This window comes from Dendrobates tinctorius, unplaced genomic scaffold, assembly GCF_039654945.1.
Source record: "Dendrobates tinctorius isolate UK_male_01 unplaced genomic scaffold, ASM3965494v1 ptg000203l, whole genome shotgun sequence".
Classification (NCBI taxonomy): Eukaryota; Metazoa; Chordata; class Amphibia; order Anura; family Dendrobatidae; genus Dendrobates; species Dendrobates tinctorius.
In genome coordinates this window covers 6,044,183-6,066,857 of record NW_027361870.1, presented here as the reverse complement: position 1 = coordinate 6,066,857, position 22,675 = coordinate 6,044,183, and positions in this window count along the sequence as shown.

The following is a 22,675-nucleotide window of genomic DNA, read 5'->3' as shown; positions in this document are numbered from 1 at the left end:
GATGGAGTCACTACAGTGAGGTCACAGTTACCGGATGGTTCTAGATTCCGTGTAACGCGTAATTCCGTTGAGGGTTGTTGAAGGCGTTGGAGAGAGAGGATCGTGGTGTTTAGTGAGTGTGAATATGGCGAACAAAAAGCGATTTAATTGTGTTATATCTGATTCAGAGACCAGCAGTGATGAGGATTTCCATCAGGTGAGCCGTCACTTCTCTGCATTATTCTTATATATAACTAATCTATGGTCTATGATGATTTAGGTGACGACTCGTTAGAATGATCAATATTGCTGATTGTTGACGCCTTAATACCTGATAATGAAGAGTAATATTCCTGTTTGGGTATTGGGTTAATAAGCTGCGACCTTAGGAAATCACAAAAGAGTTTACATCCATCTTACTAGACCGTCACTAACATTATTAGTATTAAATAAGAATAACATACCCCCCCACTCCGAATCAGTTACCTCATGTGCCCTTGTGTTATTTTCATTCCCTTACTGATGTTTCTGATGATTTATGTGACATTGGGGGTCTTATATTTCTTCTCTTTTTGTAGTCCCATCCTAAAAAGAGACCAAGACTTCCGGACCATCAAAAGGAAGCTGGATTTGATACTGGGATAACATCTATAGACCCAGGTACTGACCGCCGATACAATCTGGTCTGCTGATATCTGCCCTAACAGTAATGGGATTATAAGAACAGCTTTGCTAGGGATTGTATGGTTTGCAGCCTCTATACTTTCTTACTTTTTTTAAAAAATTTTTTAAATGTCTTGTGTGTGAGTTAAACATGAATAGTCTATTCTTAGTAATTCAATTATTATGAGCCTATCCTAAGTATTTCCACCAATATTCACATCATGGAAGATCCCTCTAATTGTCACTTATTGCTGTTACTGATAATAACTGTCTAACATTTATATTTTTACTTCCTCAGATCTAATAACATCTTTTCCGTCATACAGCAATGACATCTACAGGTAGGATGAATCACATCTTCTCCACCTCTGAGCTCAGGTCCCATTGGGAGACATTTCCATTGGGGACAATCAGTGTCCTACATCCCAGCTTTATAGAATATGACCCTGTTGGTTCCTGGGCTCTGGATTATTTTATCTGATCCATTTATAGCAATAATTTCATCCACAATTTCATTTAGTTTTAATATTATAATTTTCCTCATTGATTCCTATTTCTGTCTTTGTGTTCACAGTAACATCAATGTCATTGTTGTGTCTGATGACGAGGATTATTTTAGTGGGGAGGAGACACCATCTCGCAAAAGTAAGGACTAATTAGCTGTGTTTTCTAGACACAACCTAGACTTCTGGCATTTGACACAGTCCATTAATCCATTTTCTGTTCTGTTCTATGTCATTCACAGAACTCAGGACTTCTGACATTGAGGCTGACGATACCCCTGAGCAGCGCGGACCTCCAGACATTTATATTGACAGCGATGGTGAAGACTATATCATAAGAATACCATCATCTCCTGTCACTGGTCAGTGTCCAAAACTATGAATTATATCATAATCTATAAAGATTAGACATATTTACCCTAAATATAATCTACCACTAGACCGGTGCACCTTGACCGGATAGCCAACAAGTGGTCACAGCCATGGCAGTGTAGAGTAAAAAAGAGTAGCTGCCCTGACTATCTGGTGCCTCTTCACTCCATGTAAATTAAGGACTGCATATTTAGCTAAACTGTATAAGAATATTATATAGATGCCACAATGTAAAAATGACCAAAGATGTAAAGATTTTCAATGCTCTATAATCCCTTCCAGACACAGAACCATCTGGATGCCTGGAGAGATCCACATCAGAGGAGCAGTAAGTTACATAAAGTTATGATACACTATAAACTAAGAAGTGATGCCCCCTACTGGTGTACAACCACAGCCATCAGCTCAGTTCACAAAATCCAGCACTCCCACATCTCCTTGTTTTACACCCCAATCCATGTCAGGGTGTAATTAATCCTCCTCTCTGCCCTGTATAACTCCTAGCACCCAATGAAACCCCCCAGCTCTGCTCACATAGCAATGATACTGGATTCTGGCATTGACATTTTCTGGAGATTTATCTCAGTGCTGATATTTCCACCTGCCCGGACTCATAGCTTATTGCTGGCTGCCCCTATTGTATATGTGCCCCTGACCTTCCACCATTGGGGTGACCCTATCCTTAATTGGGAAATCCCTTCTAAATTGTAGTGGAAAGGAATGAATAGGTAAATGTTCTCTATGTCCTGAGATATGACCTAAGGATTCACGTATCGTCTGTTCTTCCAGGCCTATTTGTACCATCCAGGGCTGCTTCACAGAGGACATCACATCTCCGGCATCTCCATATGTGCAGGACTTTCAGCGCTCCAAGCACGAATTGGTAATGCGGCTGTTCAAGCTGTTCAACAGCACCGTGTTTGAGAAGGAGGTAAAATATTACAATCCCAGGGTCGTACATCCTCATCTATATTCTGCTATCTGTAACTCTTCATGTAAACATCTGTGTAATAAATCATCAATAACCTAATCCGCCATGTAAATACACAGTTATACTGGTGCGGAGGAGGTAGCACTGGTGCCTACGGGAGTCTTTAGGACCAGTAGTCACAAGTTATACCTCCCTTTCGTAGTGTCCTAGAAGGGACTGCATTTTCCGCTGTTTTTCATTGAATTACAGATATAATGTATTTTATTTCTTCATTCCTCATCTTTAGCTTTCTGAGTCAAATATAGAAATTATGTGGAGTAAAAGACTGAGGGCAGCAGCTGGATACTGCCGCAACAACTTTAAAGATGGTGATTTCTACTCCACTATCCAACTGTCTGAGAAAGTGTGTGACTCCGCAGGTAAGTCTGATATGACAAAAATATGACAAAAAATTGACATTTTGCTAGAAGTAACAAATTGTTAAGGCCAGACTGAAGTTACTGAAACTTTCATAGCTTGCAAAGCAGAGAAACAAACACATACATGGCTGTAAGCTCTTAACTGGATAGGATAATTGAAAAACCTTCCATGGCTGCTTTTACCCTAAGTGTGAGGGGGGGATCTGGAGGTGAACAGTGGATAAAATACACATAAATAGTAACTGCCAGGCTTGTAACTAGAAATTACTGGGTCGATGAATCAGAAGAGTCAGCCTGGGTGATGGAGATTCTTCAGGTCCCATAGTTGGGGAAATCTCCAAAGCTCCAGGGCAAATATCTCTTGAGCCTTCCTGATAATATGGCCCAGCAGGTTGGCACTTGTGATGTGAAGTATCTTTATAACTTATAGTAATTGTGTCATTTCTATCCTTAGAGCGCCTGAGAGACACATTAATTCACGAAATGTGCCATGCCGCCTGCTGGCATTTACATGGTGTACAATTTGGACATGGTCCATTCTGGGTGTCGTACGCCGAACAGGTCGCATGTGTCCACCCTGAGTTACCACCAATGAGCGTCTATCACACATATGACATAAAATACACATACAACTATGTGTGTGCAGGGTGTGATCGCAGGTAAGGAAATATTTTATTTTTATAAAATTATGAAGAAACTACATTAATGCAACTAATATTATGATACCAGGACATCACTGAAGACAGAGATCTAATTTTCCTCATATAATCCATTGCCTTCCACTAATAACTAATATTCCTGCCCTTTCTTGTCTGCTAATCCCTATTCTTTCTGTCTCCTTAGAGTCGGACGTTTCACAAAGATCTGTGAAGAAAAGGGACATTGCCAAAAATGTGGAGGTAGACTTCTCTTACAAAACCTCACCTAAGATGAGGACCACCCACCTCAGGGAGGATCATCTATGTCTCAGTGAGACAAAGAGTTGAGATATAAGACCTAAATCTGGAAAAATCCACCAAACCCATTGAAACGTAATCGTAGCTGGACTACCAAACAGAAGCCATTTATTATCAAATGTAAGTAGCGTCAGGACCATAGCTATGAAGTTTGCTGGTACACACCCTCAGCCATTAGCCTAATTCGCACTGCACACGTCCTGCACCCGCACATGTTCTGTGTTTTCTGAGACATTATTCCAGGCTTACTATATGATCTTCCACTATTTGCAGACCTTGTGTAACATCCACGGCTGCTTCCTAAAAGATATTACATTGTCCACATCTCCTTCATGATGGATTTCCAGGAGAAAAAACATGAGCTGGTTACATGGATGTTCAAACTCTACAACCGAACCGTGTTTGATAAGAAGGTAAAATATTATAACCCCTGGGTTGTACATCCTCATCTATGTTCTGCTATCTGTTACTCTTCATGTGAACATTCATATAAAAAGTCATCAATACCCTTTACTATTCACCTCTATAAATGCAGTTATAGAGGTGTAGAGGTAGCAGTCACCCCGGGCCCTGGAGCCCACAGGAGTCTTTAGGACCAGGGCTGCCACTAGGAATTTCGGGGGCCCCATACTGGTAAAATTTTCGGGGCCCCCTTGAGACTCCACCCAGGCTCCACTCCAGCCCCGTCTCCACCCCTCGAACTGTCCAAAGTCCCACCGATATTGCTTGGAAAAACTCCACTTCTCACCAATCACACATTAACAGTTCCCATCACCAGATCACACATATAGCCGGCAGCTTTTGTTTTGGCCAAAAGATTTTTTAAGCCGCCACCATAACACGGTAGACTCTTTTGGCCGTGCCCTAATCTACTGTAACCTATTAAATATTGTTAAAATATGTGATACAATTTAGGTATATTTTTATTTTTCAATTTTTAAAATGACCAATAATATCACATGCAAGGGAAAAATACCACCGCACCATGTCCAGACCACATAGCGACCTATAATACCACACAGAAGGAACAAATACCGCCAGACCATGACCAGACCACATATTACCACCACAGTGACCGAATAATATCACATACAAGGAACAAATACCACCGCACCATGACGAGACCACATATTACCACCACAGTGACTGAATACTACAATACTGATCAGTAATAAAAAAACACGATACTGTTACCATAAGTGCCATTATACACAGGAGATCTGTACTTAGTATGCAGCGTCTGTGCATAGGTAATACAGTGATCAATGTCATTATACACAGGGCCTCTATACAGTGTATAGTGTCAGTGTATAGGTAACACACTAACTTACCAGTGACATCTCTAGGTGAAGTCCTTCATCTTTGTTTTTCATCTTTCATCCAGCACAGATCGCCATCACGTCTTCCAGCCAGGGCTCGTCTCTGCAGGAAATAACACAGTTATCTAGAGCTTCGCTTGCAGAACACATTACTTATTTTTCCCAACTTCTACATTACATCACATGAAGAAAAAAAGGTGACATAGTGTCGCTCTACACAGTAACAGTACCGCGCCCCGATTTAAAACAGTATACTCAAAAAATAAAATAAATACATCACTACAGTAATAATATCCCTTAATTAGACCCTGTGGTAATAATATCCCCCATCATAGCCCCTGTGTGTCTCATTCCTGGCATCAGCCATACATTCTCCCATCCCACCCTCATGAGTATCCATTCTGCCCCATATGATCTCCTCATCCTGCTCCATCTGTCTCCATCGTATCCATCCTGCCCCATGATCCTGCATGATCTGTCTCCAACCCTGCCCCATCTGTCTCCAATCCTGCCCCCAGTGTCTCCAGTCATGCCCCCATGTCTTTGATCCTACCCCGTGTCTCCAATCATGCCCCGTATCTCCATTCTGCCCCGTGTCTCCAATCATGCCCCGTATCTCATTCTGCCCCTTCCTGCGTCTCACTGTCACATTCTGCCCCCATCATGTCCAGCATTCTGCCCCATCGTGTCCAGCATTCTGCCCCATCGTGTCCAGCATTCTGCCCCATCGTGTCCAGCATTCTGCCCCATCATGTCCAGCATTCTGCCCCATCGTGTCCAGCATTCTGCCCCATCGTGTCCAGCATTCTGCCCCATCGTGTCCAGCATTCTGCCCCATCGTGTCCAGCATTATTGCCCATCGTGTCCAGCAATCTGCCTCATCGTGCCCAGCATTCAGCCCCCATCGTGACCAGCAATCTGCCCCCATAGTGACTAGCAATCTGCCCCATTGTGTCCAGCATTCTGCCCCCTCAGTCAATAGCGATCATCTGCCGCAGCACCAAGGGCCCGGTTTAGCGTGCCGGTAGGGCCCGGTGAGCAGAGGAGACCGGGCCCGATGCGGGCCCCCTCTGCCCACCGGGCCCCATACGCCAGTCATGGCAGTAATGCCCTGATGGCCCTGTGTCCAGACCACATATTACTACCACATAGTGACTCAATACTACAATGCTGATCAGTAATAAAAAAACACAATACCATCACCATAAGTGCCATTATACACAGGAGATCTGTACTTAGTATGCAGTGTCTGTGTACAGGTAATACAGTGATCAATGACATTATACACAGGAGCTCTGTATATAATGTACAGGTAATACAGTGATCACTGGAGACATTATACACAGGACCTCTGTATATAGTATACAGTATATAGTGTCCGTGTATAGGTAACACACTAACTCACCAGTGATGTATCTAGGTGAAGTTCTGCATCTTTGCTTTTCATCTTTCATCCAGCACAGACCGCCATCACGTCTTCCAGCCAGGGCTCGTCTCTGCAGGAAATAACACAGTTATCTAGAGCTCCGCTTGCAGAACACATTACTTATTTTTTTCCCAACTTCTACATTATATCTCATGAAGAAAAAAAGGCGACATAGTATCACTCTACACAGTAACAGGACCATCCCCTCATTTAAAAGAGTATACTCAAAAAATAAAATAAAGACATCACTGCAGTAATAATATCCCTTAATTAGCCCCTATGGTAATAATATTCCCCTTCCTGGCTCTCGTGTGTCTGAATCCTGGCTTCACTTCAGCCATATGTTCTCCCATCCCGCCCTCATGAGTATCCATTGTGCCCCATATGATATCCCCATCTGTCTCCATCGTATCCATCCTGCCCCATGAACCTGCACCCTTCCTGTGTCTTACTGCCACATTCTGCCCCCATCATGTCCAGCATTCTGCCCCCATCATGTCCAGCATTCTTCCCTGGGCCCCCCGGATCGCCGCTTTCAATAAAAAAAAGAAAAAAGTTCTTCCTTACCTGGCCGTGCTCCCTCCACGCTGCTGAAGCATGCACTCGCCGGCGACTGAACGTGACGTCAGACGTGGGCGACGGGCGCGCCGCGGCTGACGTCAGCTGCCAGCCTCCGATTGGCTGGCAGCTGTTAACTATTGACGTGCGGGCCGACGGGCCTGCATGTCAATAGCGTTCAGCTGCTGCAGCACCGCTAAGGGCCTGGTAACGGTTTAGCGTGCTGGTAGGGGCCCGGTGAGCAGATGAGGCGGGGCCCGATGCGGGCCCCCTCTGCCCACCGGGCCCCATACGCCAGTCAGGGCAGTAATGCCCTGATGGCGGCCCTGGTGGTTAGCACTGCAGCCTTGCAGTGCTGGGGTCATGGGTTCAAATCCCACCAAGGACAACATCTGCAAGGAGTTTGTATGTTCTCCCTGTGTTTGGGTGGGTTTCCTCAGGGTTCTCCGGTTTCCTCCCACATTCCTGATAGGGAATCTAGATTGTGAGCCCCATCGGGGACAGTGATGATAATGATAACGTCAATAAAGTGCTGCGTAATTAATGGCGCTATATAAGTGAGTAAAATAAGAGATGATAGTCCATTTATAAAACAAGTAGGTGGGAAGGTGCACAGAACTGCTTGACCACACCAAGGGTGCAATGAGTGCGTCATTAAAGGGAACCTGCCCAGGTAGTCCTATTTCTCTGCAAATATAGGGTTAACGGCATTGGGAGGGTTCCCAGCAAGTGCGGTATCAGGGGGAACGTAATTTTCCCTGGCAGCCACCGGCATGGCTGCAGTCACCGTCGACTGTCTGCACACTCACACACTGTGACTGACAGCTCACCATGCAGTGCATCAGTGCAGATCTGCTTGTCAGTGGATTGGTGCCTCCAGCCGCAGCTCTCCAAGGAATTAATAATGAGCGATCGTCCGTGGATCGTCGTTATGTCTGCTCTCTATCCAGGGCCGGCCCGAACGTATAGGCGAACTAGGTGGCCACCTAGGGCGCCGACCCAAAGGGGGCGCCAGAGAAAAAATAGAAAAAATTATAAAAAATCTTTTCAAAAGGCAAAAAGTTTTAGGGATGGAAAGAAAAGTGTACATAAATTTTTTTTACCATAAATTTAAAAGAAAAACCGTTGAGCTTCAATTTATGCACGGAAAGGAGGCGCTAAACTACGGACGTGAGTCGTTTGCTTCGTCTGCTGACAGGTGTTTGATCCCGCGCGTTAATTTTGCTCCTAAGTTTTCAAATGTTGGCAAAGCAAAACAAACAACCAAAAATGTACACTTAGCACACACTACACTAAGGGGGCGCCCGAGAGAAAAAAATACGTAAGTTTTCATCTACTGCCAATAGTAGGGGCGCAACAAAATAGTTTCGCCTAGGGCGCTGTAATCTCTCGGGCCGGCCCTGTCTCTATCCGGACGTGACGAGTGTCAGCAGGGGTGACGGCCGCCCTATTACAGCACCGGCTCTTATGCCGTTTCTCCGTGCATGTTTATCAGCGGTGATTTTTACCTGTTTTAATGTGATGTTTTGGAAACTATACAGACCCTGTGCGGCTTCTATGCGTCTCTGCTGCATTGCCACTGTGGGAATACCAATAACTACCATTACAGGTTTTACCTGCAAATTTTCCTCATCGCATTCAAATCTATGGGGAAAATCCACAAGCAAAAAGCAGACTGAGTAATGGGGGCATGCTGCCTCAGTGGCATCTTCTGACCCCTCAGTGAAACGTGACAGAGCACGGCAGCTCCAGCACCTGTGTCTGTTACTGCCGCCACCGAGTCTGGCTCTGCAGTCTGCACAGTGCACTAGTGATGTGTCGTTCGTGAACGAACCGAGACAAAGAGCCGGCTCTTTCATGTGACCGACGGGAGTCGGCTCACCACTGGGAGCTGAGCCAAATTTTTTTTTTTTCCCCCTGCTGTTTGCTTCTTCCTGGCTGGAGGCTGGGAGGAGCTGAGGAGGAGACTTAGAGCCGTGTGTTCAAGTGGGGAGTGACTGTCAAGGCTTTGACTTGCGACTGGGCTCCTCCCACATGACACATAGCTGTACTGTGATTGGCTGCTCAGTGCAGTGAGTGCACACACATGATCTGTGACAGATCACAATGTGCAGTCACACAGACTGTCACTGACATAACAGTGGATGTCCGGCAGCTGCAGGATGAGCACTGACAGCCATCTTATCCCTCTCATTATTTTCTGTAGATCCTGCTGCTGTACAGTGGGAATGTAATAATATAAATCTGAGGCAGAGAAACTCTGTGGACAGATCCGGGGTATATGTATAATATAACGGGCTAAGCATCACTCAGTCCGAAGCCTTTACAGACTGCACAAGTGCGACGCACCTGCACAGTCTGGCTCCAGACAGAGTGACGCACCCCCCACAAGATCACGATAGACGCACTCCCCCCAGGCGATCGCGGTATGCGTAAGCACTGATCTCCGGCACAACACCTTAGGCCTGTTTCACACATCCGTTTTTTTCCCTTCAGTCAAAATCCACCAAAAAAGGGGCGGATCCGTTTTTTTTCCCTCATAGACTTACATTATTGGCGGATCTTGACTGGCAGTCGTCCGTCCCACCCGGTTTTTTACAGCTCCGCCAAGATCTTAGAGGCTCCTGGGCGGATGAAACGGACCCTGCAACATTTTTTTTGCTTTGACTGTCCGCTAATTTCAGCATTAACCCATAAATGCCGCTTCGGGAGCTGATAAAATCTCTCTCTCTCATCGCGCTCCAACTCACCCGTCCCTCCCGCGATATCCCGATCGCACTCCACCTCCCGCGATATCCCTCTCCCAATGGTGCTACTCCAGCTCCCGCGATATCCCGATCGTGCTACTCCAGCTCCCGCGATGTCCCTCTCCCGGTCGCGCTCCACCTCACGCGATCTACATGCAATTCGCGACCGCCGCGGTCACTTTAAATTTGGCCGCATCGCTTCTCCCGCGGATCCTTCATCTTACGTGCTCCGCTGACATCCGTCCGTCACGGATCAGCTGGTTTCAACCTTTGGCGGATTTCAACTGACCGCCGGTGACGGAGGTATGAAGCAGGCCTTACCGATTCGGTGTTGGGGTCTTGCGTCTGGCGGTGATGACAGGAGAGGGCGGGTTGTTGGGCCGGAATCGGCGCATGTGCAGTCTGCGCTTTCCGGCGCCATTTTGTGGAAGACACACTGCAGTGTGTCTTCAAGAAAATGGCGCCAGAAAGAGAGGAATGTGCAGGTGCCAATTCCGGCCCAACAACCCGCCCTCTCCTCACATCACGGCACAAAAGATTACCGATCAGGTATTCACTGTGAAGTCAGTAGAGGGCGGGTTGTGGCACCATGCATACCTGGATAGAGGGGTGAGGGGTACCATGCATACCAGGATTAGGGGTGAGAGGACCATGCATACCAGGAAAGGGTGGTGAGGGGACCATGCATACCAGGATTGGGGGGGTGAGGAGACCATGCATACCTGGATTAGGGGTGAGAGGACCATGCATACCAGGATTGGGGGGAGAGGTGGCCATGCATTCCAGGATGAGGAATGGGGTGCTATGCATACCAGGATTGGGGGGGTGAGGGGACCATATATACCAGAATAGGGATGAGAGGACCATACATACCAGGAATGGGAGATGACGGGGCCATGCATACCAGGATAGGGGGGTGAGGGGTACCATGCATACCAGAATTGGTAGGTAAGGGGTGCTATGTATACAAGGATTGGGGATGAGGGGACTATACATCCTACGATAGGGATGAGGGGGGACCATGCATACCAGGTTAAGGGGGGTGAGAGGACCATGCATACCAGGATTGGGGGGGTGAGAGGACCATGCATACCAGGATTGGGGGGGTGAGAGGACCATGCATACCATGATTGGGGGGTGAGGTGACCATGCATACCAGGATTGGGGATGAGAGGACCATGCATACCAGAACTGGTAGGTATGGGGTGCCATGTATGGTGCAGATATCAGAGTTAGGTTGTGTGTCTACGATGCGATTTTTAATCGTTTTTGCTGCGATTTTTGGCGCGAAAACGCTGTGAAACCGTTTAAAAATCTTGTACAGAACGCTCCCCATTCATTCCTATGGCATTCCGCACATGCTGTGCTAATGCTGCGCTTTTTTCCGCTGCGGAATTGCATCGCGGAAAAAATCGCAGCATGCTCATTCTTTTGTGCGGAATCGCAAAGAATTGCCACGATTCCGCAACCATAGGAATGCATGAGAATCGCTTACTTCCCGCATGTGGCTATGCCCACCATGCGGGAAGTTAAGTGTCTCATGTGCGGTTGGTATCCACGGTGTGGAGGAGAGGAGACTGTCCTCCAGGCCCTGGGTACCATACCCCTGTAAAAAAAAAGAATAAAAAATAAAAAATCGGGGTATATTTACCTTCCGACGTCCCGCGCTGCATTCCCGGCTTAAGCGTTCCCAGTAATGCCTTGCGGCACGGTCCAGTGATGACGTAGTCTCGAGAGATCGCTATAGCAACGCGAGACCAAAGTCATCACAGGTCTTGCAAGGCATCGCTGGGAACGGGAGCGTCGCTGAGACTGCGCGGGACGTCGGAAGGTAAATATACCCCGATTTTTTTATTTCTTAATTATTTTTTACATTCTTTCTTTTACTATTGATGCTGCATAGGCGGCCTCAATAGTAAAAACCTGGTCACACTTGTCAAACACTATATTTGATGAGTGTGACTGTTATGGAAATATATATGTATATCATATAGATCTCACTTGCCTGCTATAGGCTATATACTCCATATACTGCTATATACTCATGTACTCTTATATATTCTTATATGCACACAGATACATATTCACAGTTTGAACCTTGTAACTAGTTGGTGGAAATGACCTACTGCCCCCCCATGAGAGAGTCTGGGGAGGAGATGGTATCTTATGATAGCATTGTCTTGTGATATTTGTCCCAGACATAGAAAGAGGAAGTTTAGGCCAGATGTGCCAGCCGATATCAGAACATTGCTGACATTGTAAGACAAAGAGCAGTATATCATCTGACGCTTAAGTCACCTTAGGTCGACGCCCATATATGTTTATGCATTAAAACTGACCAATTAGCTAAGAAGTAAAGCCTCTATGTTAATGAGTAGTCACTCCTTTTCTGTACAATTGATAAAACCAAGTATATTCAATAAACTTCCAGAGTTTTGCTGGGAGGTATTGCTGCCAACCAAGTCTGGCGTCTTTCCTTCTTTGAGCGCTCAATAAGACTCTGTCTAATTAGGACAGGTCACAGTATGCACAGGGGTAAATCTACCCAAATCAAAAGTAAATCCATCCACAACAAGTGGCGCCCAACGTGGGGCCGTGGACGAAAACGCACGGGGATCCTGCTGACCGGAGAGGACAGAGGTGCCGGCCAAGGTCTTGGCTCATGGGAACGGAGATTTGCGCAACTCCATAAGTAAGGTAAGAAAATCTAGTTATCTTACCTGAATGTTCCCTGTGCCCAGTCCGGGTCAGCAACTCTAGCCGGTCAGTGTGGTCACCAAACCCAGGTAGTGTTGAAAAGTCCACGAGAAAATCCAAACCCTGGGATAAGCTAAGTGTCTACTGTGATCCTGTGTGTCTGAGATTCGGGTGAGAGAGTTGGTGGAGACTGTGACTTGATTTGTAGCTGCTGAGACACCGATAACAAGACTGAGTCTCTCTGACTAAGTCAGATCACGTTCCCGCACCATGCGGAGGTTTTGACTTAGACGGGATATCACAGGTGGTTTCCTCTGAAAAAGCTGTCACGGTCCCCGCACACACACACGGAGGTGTCAGCTTCAAGGAGGTATCACAGGTGAATCCCACCCCACGGCTGTCACGGTCCCTGCACACATACACGGAGGTGTCAGCTTAAGGGAGGCATCACAGGTGAATCCCTCGGCTGTCACAGTCCCCGCACACACGCGGATGCGGCAGACTGGGGGGATATCACAGACTGATCACTGGAGAGATTATCACGGTTCTCGGGTGCACACGGTGGGGTGATAATCTAATGGGATATCACGGCTCCCGTCTCCCAGCAGACGGAGGGTGATACATCCCGGTGCGAACCAAAGCGCCATGGGTGATTGGCAGTTACCGGTTGTCAGCAGCTGTTTGACGTGTCACAGAAGGGCTTTCGATCTCTCTCCCCGGACGTCTATATGTGAATTTATTGCAGGTTCCGCAAAGATCTGAAGCAGAAAGAGTTTTGCCTTTTTTTTTATTGTAAACTTCCTCTTTTGCCTGCAGGGTGTGGTCCCTGAGATAAATATATATTTCATATTGTTATATTTTGGACTCTCTTTTTCCCTATTTTATATTTTATTTTGCATTTTTGGTAGAGGCTTTTGTTACTGCAGTGTGAGAATTTTCGGGAAAGCTGGGTCTTTTTGAGCATATCAATGTTTGTTTGTTTTTTCCTCTTCATGTCACTGAGAGACTCGGGCAAGGGGAAAAAAAAAAAAAAAAAAGAGGAAGTTGGGTGCCTACATTCTACATTAACCCTTTTATTGTTGGTTTAAAGTTTTATATACTATATACTTTTTGATTTTATCAATTTTTTTGGGTTTCATCCTTTAAAAATCTTTTTAAGGGAAAAGAAAAAAAAGAAAAATCATTTTTCCCTTTTTTAGTTTTCTTCTACTTTTTGTGACATATTTTATCAGTTTTTTTTAAGTTCTAGTTTTCACTTCTTTCTTCCAGTTTTTTTTTGTTAAAGAATTTTGAATTTTTACCGGCTTTGGTAATTCCTGTGTTAGGCTGGTTTCACATTTGCGTTTTTTTGCGCTGGAAAAAAACGCATACGTGCGCATGCGTTTTTTCCCCTATATTTAACATGGGTGCGCATACCTGCGCGCTGGTAAGCGCACGTATGCGATTTTCATGCGCTGCGTTTTTTTGGGGTGTGCGTTTGTATTTTCCAGACGCAGCATGTTGCATTTTTTGGCCCTGCAAAAAAGCGCATGCGCACGTATGCGCACGTTTTGCGCTAAAAATGGCCATTATAGCCTATGGATGCGCATACGTGCGCACTGGCATGCTCATGTATGCGTTTTTTTGCACATGCGTTTTTTTTTGTTAACCATGGAATTTAGGGGTTTGGGTTAGAGTTAGGGTTAGTTAAGGGGGTTTAGGGTTAGGGTCAGGGTTAGGGTTGGGGTTAGGGTTAAGTATGGTTTGGTTAAGGGTTAGGGTCAGGGTTAGGGTTAAGTATGGTTTGGTTAAGGGTTAGGGTCAGGGTTAGGGTTAAGTATGGTTTGGTTAAGGGTTAGGGTCAGGGTTAGGGTTAAGGTTAGTTAGGGTTTGGGTTAGGGTTAAGTATGGTTTGGTTAAGGGTTAGGGTCAGGGTTAGGGTTAGTTAGGGTTTGGGTTAGGGTTAAGTATGGTTTGGTTAAGGGTTAGGGTCAGGGTTAGGGTTAGGGTCAGGGTTAAGGTTAGTTACGGTTTGGGTTAGGGTTAAGTATGGTTTGGTTAAGGGTTAGGGTCAGGGTTAGGGTTAGGGTTAAGGTTAGTTAGGGTTTGGGTTAGGGTTAAGTATGGTTTGGTTAAGGGTTAGGGTCAGGGTTAGGGTTAGGGTCAGGGTTAAGGTCAGGGTTAGGGTTAGTTAGGGTTTAGGGTTTGGGTTAGGGTTAAGTATGGTTTGGTTAAGGGTTAGGGTCAGGGTCAGGGTTAGGGTCAGGGTTAGGGTTAGGGTCAGGGTTGGGTTAGGTTTAGGGTCAGGGTTAAGGTCAGGGTTAGGGTTAGTTAGGGTTTAGGGTTTGGGTTAGGGTTAAGTATGGTTTGGTTAAGGGTTAGGGTCAGGGTTAGGGTTAGGGTCAGGGTTAGGGTCAGGGTTAGGGTTAGGGTTACTGTCAGGGTTAAGGTCAGGGTTAGGGTTAGTTAGGGTTTAGGGTTTGGGTTAGGGTTAAGTATGGTTTGGTTAAGGGTTAGGGTCAGGGTTAGGGTTAGGGTCAGGGTTAGGGTTAAGGGTTAGGGTTAGGGTTAGTAAAGTCATGGTTTGGGTTAGTGTGAGGGGCCACCTAATGTTGGAAAAAAACGCAAACGCGGTAAAAACGCACTAAAAACGCATACAAACGCATAAAAACGCTGCGTTTTTTTCATGCATGCTCATAAAAATGCTTGAAAAAAACGCAGCAGTTGTATGCTTTTGTATGCGTTTTTTCAATGCGTTTTTTTGCGGGAAAAACGCGCTGCAAAAAAAAGCAAGTGTGAAACTAGCCTTATCTTGCCAATTTTTGATTTTCCATATTCTTGTTTTCTTTTTGTTCCCTTTTAAGCAGGTTAAAAGGGGTTGCAAGGTGTTAAAAGGTTTAATCACTTTTTTGAAGTTTTTGGAACAGACACAGTAGGTGTTATTCAGAAAGTTAAGCATGTCGGTTTCTACGGGCAGCTCCGTATGCTCTAGCATGGCATAATGTATTGGAAGGAAAAAAGGGAAGTAGCTAGTTGAGCTCAATTGCAGTCTGCATTTCTTAAAGTGACAGAGCATTTAACACCGCAGTAGGTGCTAGCAGATAGTGTGAACAAGACAGGATTGTTTTTTTTTTGTTTTACGTGTAGGAAAAAGTGTTTTCATAGTAATCTGTGCCGTCTGAGGAGGACCACAGGTCGAAGAATGCCTTCCGTGATGGCAGGGGGGGAGCAGTCCGCCCCCCCATCTTCTCTCTCCTCACTCTCTTCTCTCTCCTTCTCTCTCTCCTCACTCTTCCCCCTCCTCCTCACTCTTCCCCCCTCCCATCTCCCTCTATCTCCGCTATTTTCACAACCTCCTCCCCTCTCTCATCTATTTCTCCTCCCATACCTCGTCCTCCCTCACCATCTCTCCCTCCTCTATCTTCTTCACCTCCGCCTATCTCTCCTCCCTTTCCATCTTCATCACCAACGCCCACCTCTCATCCACTGCACCCGTCTCCTTTTTTTCCCTCCTCCTTGTCTTCACCATCTCCCCCACCCTTTCTTTTTTCTTCTTCTTCTTTCTCACCCACCTCTCAGTTCATCGTCACCCGCTGGCCCAGTGCCAGATCCAGACAATGGAGTGTCCCTAGTTCCACAGGGGACTCTCTCTAAAGAGACAGTTATGTCACCGGGAGAAGAAAGTGAACCACTCCCCACACATGACAACACAGGTGCCCTCCCGATACAACAGATAGCAGAAGGGAGGTGTGGGCCATCAGACACTGCACCTGCTAACTCTGAGACTGAAGATCCTATGTGCCACACGGAGCTCCAGTCTCAAGGGGGGGGGGGGGGAAGTACACACACACACAGAAAGACAATCACATAGTGGCACAGTTCCTCCTCTGATGAACATGAAGAGGAGATTATGCTGCATAGTAGGCAGGGGCAGATAGAGCCAGAACTCTTACACTATGTGCCCTTCACCCCTAGTCAGGTGTTCAGTATTCTAAAATCATAAAGGAACACCTCAAGCTTCCATCAGAATTAGATGTGCATTCCTGGAAACCAGGATCAAAGCTAATTGAACAGCTTAGAGAGTGGGCCAACGCCAGACAAGCACTCAGCCAGCATAACATGAGCCAAGCCGAGACAGAGTCTGTAGACGAGTTTCATGGCAGAGTGAGGCAAGTATTCCAAATTTTAGGCTTCACTATTCATGATCAGATACACGGACAGATGTTGGCACAGGCCTTTGTGCATGGACTAAGAGAACCAATGAAGAAACTACTGATAATGGCCAGGCCTGAGTACAGGACAATAGTAGTAGATGTCCTGCTTACAGTAGCCAGAAGAATTGAGTCCCTCCCAGGAGTACGGAGGACAGGCCCTCCCGTGATGGCCACCGACGTGGAGGAGCAACCACCCTGCAGAGACAGAAGACCTGTCAGGTGTTTCAACTGTGGCAACCTTGGCCATTTCCGGAACCAGTGCACAGCACCCCGGCAACCCAGGTCATCCCGCAGAGGAGTAGGCCAAGAAAGAAACACAGAAGACAATGAAGAACCCTGTCCATAGGACAGAGGCAAGCCAGGTCCGCCAGACGTCACGCCCCTGACATGTGAAACCACATCAGCGGACCCAATACCTCAAATCACTGGGGGCTGTCATATCTTTCCTTGTGGACACTGGTGCAGTCAGAAGTGAAAATCCCCGACCCCACCAGTCTATCAGAACACTCTGTGTCTTGTATGGGGATTTAAGGTCAAGACAGACGTTCCCCAGCTTGCAAGCCCCTGAGCATGTGGACACAGCCAGGACACTCCATCTTGTTCCAGTTTACGGTGGAGACCTGCCCACCCCACCTGATGAGCGCAGACCTACTGCAGGAACTGAAGGTGACCAAAGTGTCCCATGAAGATGTGACCTTGACCACTTCCCCACCTCAGACCCAAGAAGAATCAATCATGCTGGTGGCCCTACAAGAGCCTCGCTCGAACAACCGGTGCAGGCCTACCCAAGGGAGACTTCAAGTTGCGCCAGTGCGGGTGTCACTCAAGTCTAAAACCCCGGACGCTCCGAAGGCCCAGCATCCGCAGTTCATCACCCAGAGCTAAACTGACTCTGACCAGCTGGAGGTCTAAGTGGAACTGCTGTTCAAGAAACGGCCTAAGAACTTTGGCATGGGCCAGGAAAACTCTCAACCCAGAGGGACCACACCCGCTTCGTGGAATGGCTGCACTGCTTCCGGCTCCAGCGCCAGAGGATCATCTTGGACAAGATTCTGATGGTGCTCCCTGAAGTTAATCCAGGCCCTGGACCAGAAGACAGCCACTCAGCTCCTCAAATTGGTTAATAAGATGCTGACCAGAAATCAAGCTGGGTGAAAGGAGCTGCTGCTGGCTGGTAAAGAAGATGCCCCAGCAAAGAGACCCCCTGTGAGAGCAAGAAAGCTCAGCTGTACGTCACCTCTGACAACAAATAAGGACCCCAACAAACGGTTTGGTTTCCTGCCAGTCCTGTGCCAGAAGATGGGAGTCGCTCACGGCACTGTGAAGAGCAGGGACAGATTGAGCCGCCTCACCCACGGGAATCATCATGCGGTCCCAGCTTCTCTCAATCAAGAGGAAGACTGTGAAAGGAGAACCAGACCAGATTGAATGGTGCATAACCTGAGGACTGTGAGCGAAGCAACCGTGTTTGAAACCCCAGTTGTGCCAGATCTGCACACTCTGCTGACAAACGTGCCAGCCACAGCAACGGTGCACACGGCAATGGATCTGCCCGAAGCTTCCCTCAATGTTCCCCCTCACCTGGACGACCAGTTCCTGAAAATGCACAAGGGGGGTGCGGAACAAATGGACAGTGAGGCCCAAGAGGGCCCGGAACAGCCTTTTACAGCTCGCCAGAGCATTGCCCTCCGTCCCCACCAACTGGATTGCGGAGCATGCAGAAATCGACACCGCTACCCGCACAGCGTTTTCCATGCCTCCTCTACACTGCCTGACGGAGCAGCAACGTAAGTTCTGCAAAAACAGAGTCCAGTGGTGTCAAAAGCAAGTTCCTGAAGACACCGTATCGCCCACTAGACAAAACACTTGACAGATGACCGGAGGGCCGCGGAGAAGATGGCTCCCTCAACAACTCCGAAGATGCAGTCCTTCCTTAGTCTAATCTCGTACTGCAGAACTTAGATCCCTGGTGCTCCAGGCTTAATGCAGCCTCTGTACAATTGCATCAATGCATTGCAACCTTCATCTCGTACAGGAAACCAAAAGACTTCATAGTCTCTGCGCCAACTCTAGGCCTCACTGAGTACGAGAAGCCATCCCGTCCTGACCAAAACGGAAAAAGAAGGAACAAGATGGAGAAGGTCATGCTACTGGGCAGGCTTAAAACAGACTAACGGAGGGAAACCAGAGGCCTCTAGACTACCTCTCAGCTGGCCTGGATCCAGTTGCAAGGGGGGGCCCTCCTGCATGAAAGCAATACCCGCAGCACACGCCCTCCTGACAAGGCTGCTCTCCACCACTCTTCAGTGCTCTCAGCCGTTACCTGTCTCTACTCCCACTCCCAAGGGGGGATGCTGATACGGACCCTCAGATGAAAAATCTGCAAGATACCGTACATGGCTCCAGCCTTGCAAATGATGAAGGAAAGTTCCACACGGGATGTGCAGCGACCAGCAATCAAGACATTCTATGGTCCAGAAGGTTGTCAGCCCAAGAGCCCAAGAAGCGGAGCTGATAGAGCTGACGAAAGACCTGCCAGATTGCGAAGAACAAAAACTTCCAGGTACTCGCATGACATGGCACCTGACTTCAGACCCATCTGGGCTGCAAGAAACTTTATCACAGCAAGCGGATCGACCGTGAAGCACCATGGAGCCATCAGAGACCTGCTGGACGCTCTTCAACTACTAAAAGTGGTGGCAGTGCTGAAGGCCAAGGCACACGGAAAACTGAACACAGTAGAGACACGGAGCATCAACAGCAGACGTGGCAGCCAAAGAAGCAGCCAGAGGAAGACAATATGGAAAATGGGAGAGGTCGTAGAGCCGGACGGCTACTACATGATGACTGAAGACGAGAAAACCTGGCAAACAAAAGTCAATGGGAAAACCATTGAAGATGCCATCTCTGAATTGGACAGAAGTGCTGCCTCCTCCTCCACCAGTCAACAAGCTGAATCACTTCCAGGACGAAGACTCTGATGTGGATATGAATTCTGAGGCAGAAGAATGGTGCCCACCTTTACCAGAAAGGACGTATTTGATGGAGAACATTCCAGAAGATTGTCCTCCACCATCCTCTCGTGGGGAAGCTTCTCCTCTAGCACAGTCCTACGATTGGCAGTCCACGGCAACACTCCCCGAGACGAGCTGCATGAGTCCGAAGGCATCCCAAGGCTACAACAGTTTGACCTTCCCCCTCATCCCCGGAGAATACCGGCTGGACCTGTACCAATGCAAAGAGTCCCAAGTCCTCCTCTGACACAGTCTAACCCGAGTCTTCATACAGAGGGAGGCGCGGACAGAGATGAAACCTCAGCTAAAATCCCACCATCAGCTCAGAGAATGTCAATTACCACAACCCAGTCACTAAACCTGACAAGATGACTTCCTGAAACCTGTACAAGAAGTAACAGGATCAGACTCGGAAGGAGTAGAAGGAGAGCTGGATGCTGAAGGCCAAAAGCACTGGGCTCCAAGAAACCGTCTACATCAAAACATCTACCTCAAGACAGACCTAGTCTACCTCAAACCGTCTACCTCAAGACAGACCCAGTCTATCTCAAAGTGTGTACCCTACGGTGGTTCAATGGGCACATGGCCCCCACACAGAATTGAAGACACAGATGAATGACCTGATTGGACTCAACTCACACCTAAACAGTGAAGATTCCCAGCAGCTGTTCGGCCATCGACAAATTTAACATCGGACAAGCGAGAAAAGTTCCCCCACATCGTCTGGCCTGAAGACTTCCCAGTAAGGAACCAGTCGGCGAAGACTACTGCAAAGAAGCTACTCTCAAAAATAGTGTGCAGATATGGGGTTTCCAGAAGCAATAGCAAGTGATCAGGGACCCGCATACACAGCAAACCTTACACAAGGGATCTGATCAGCAGTAGGGTCAGACGTAGACCTACACACTACTCACCATCCCACACCATAAACTAGGTGGGACACTTAAGAGCAGCATGCTAAAAAATTTGCCCAAGAGACAGACAAACCCTGGCATTAGACACTCCCATAGGCTCAGAGAAAGCTGTCACCAATATGAGACTTTATTTGGGTAAAAAAAACCCAGTTTAGGGGTATTCTTTACTTAGCAGTTGACTATGCAATATGATACTTTGTCTGCATGTGTAATTGAATTTATCAAGAATTTTGCTAATGTCCATTCTCGAGTTTTCCTCCCTCATTGCCAGGTCCAGATTCGGTGCCTGGTATACACGTCCTGAAGTCAGGAGACTGAGTGTAGGTGGAGAAAGTCTGTAAAGAGAAACACTCGATCCCAGATCCTATGGCTCTTCACCAAGTGCTGACTCCACCGACCTGGAGGGAAACCCCGCCTGGATCCACGCATTGCATTGCAGGAAAAGGCCTTCATACCAGAAGATACACCTGAGCTGGAATGATGCTGTGGATGACCTCCCTGACTGAATAAATTATCTACCTGATGGAGAATACACATGCACTGACTGCATAGACTGCTAACTAAGAGACTTTGATTACATTTCACCACACCCCCTTTAGGGACAGATCTCCTGACTGCCCATTTGCGAAAAGTCTTTACAGAGGACGATGTATGCACTAGGCATATGTCAGTCCATTGGCAGCATAAAAGAGTTGCAGCGCTTTGGGCCAGGAGCAGGGTTTTAGCGCAAGTGATATCTAAGGGGGGATTGTTATGGAAATATATATGTATATGTATATCATATAGATCTCACTTGCCTGCTATAGGCTATATACTCCATATACTGCTATATACTCATGTACTCTTATATATTCTTATATGCACACAGATACATATTCACAGTTTGAACCTTGTAACTAGTTGGTGGAAATGACCTACTGCCCCCCCATGAGAGAGTCTGGGGAGGAGATGGTATCTTATGATAGCATTGTCTTGTGATATTTGTCCCAGACATAGAAAGAGGAAGTTTAGGCCAGATGTGCCAGCCGATATCAGAACATTGCTGACATTGTAAGACAAAGAGCAGTATATCATCTGACGCTTAAGTCACCTTAGGTCGACGCCCATATATGTTTATGCATTAAAACTGACCAATTAGCTAAGAAGTAAAGCCTTTATGTTAATGAGTAACCACTCCTTTCTGAGCAACTGATAAAACCAAGTATATTCAATAAACTTCCAGAGTTTTGCTGAGAGGTATTGTTGCCAACCAAGTCTGGCGTCTTTCCTTCTTTGAGCGCTCAATAAGACTCTGTCTAATTAGGACAGGTCACAGTATGCACAGGGGTAAATCTACCCAAATCAAAAGTAAATCCATCCACAACATGACCAACCTGTCAATCAGTTTCCAAGCGCTGCATCAAATCGCATGGAAAGTGCTTGAATATCGCACGCGAAAATCGCGGTAAAATCGTGCGGGGGGAAAAAACGCACGATTTCTGGGAAGGGGTCCGGTTTTCAGTGTCTGGATTTAAGCACTACGTGGGCACACAGCCTTACTCTGTTATAACCTGGAACATGTCTCCAAGGATTTACTTATAAGGGTATGTGCACACGTTGCGGGTTGCTGTGTGGAATCTACATCTCTTGGCAGAATCCGCAGGTCTAAATCCGTGAGGTTTTTATGTGGATTTACTGTGGATTTCGCCTGCGTTTTTACACCTGCGGATTCCTATAATGAAATGGGTATAAAAACGCTGTGGAATCCGCACAAAGTATTGACATGCTGCGGAAAATAAACTGCTGCGTTTCCGCTTGGATTTTTCCGCAGCATGTGCACAGCGGTTTTTTTCCCCATAGAATAACATTGTACTGGACATCACTTGTGGATCTGCAACGTGTGCACATAGCCTTAAGGTACTGTCACACTTAGCGATGCACCAGCGATCCCGACCAGCGATATGACCCGGTCAGGATTGCTGGTGCATCACTAAGTGGTCGCTAG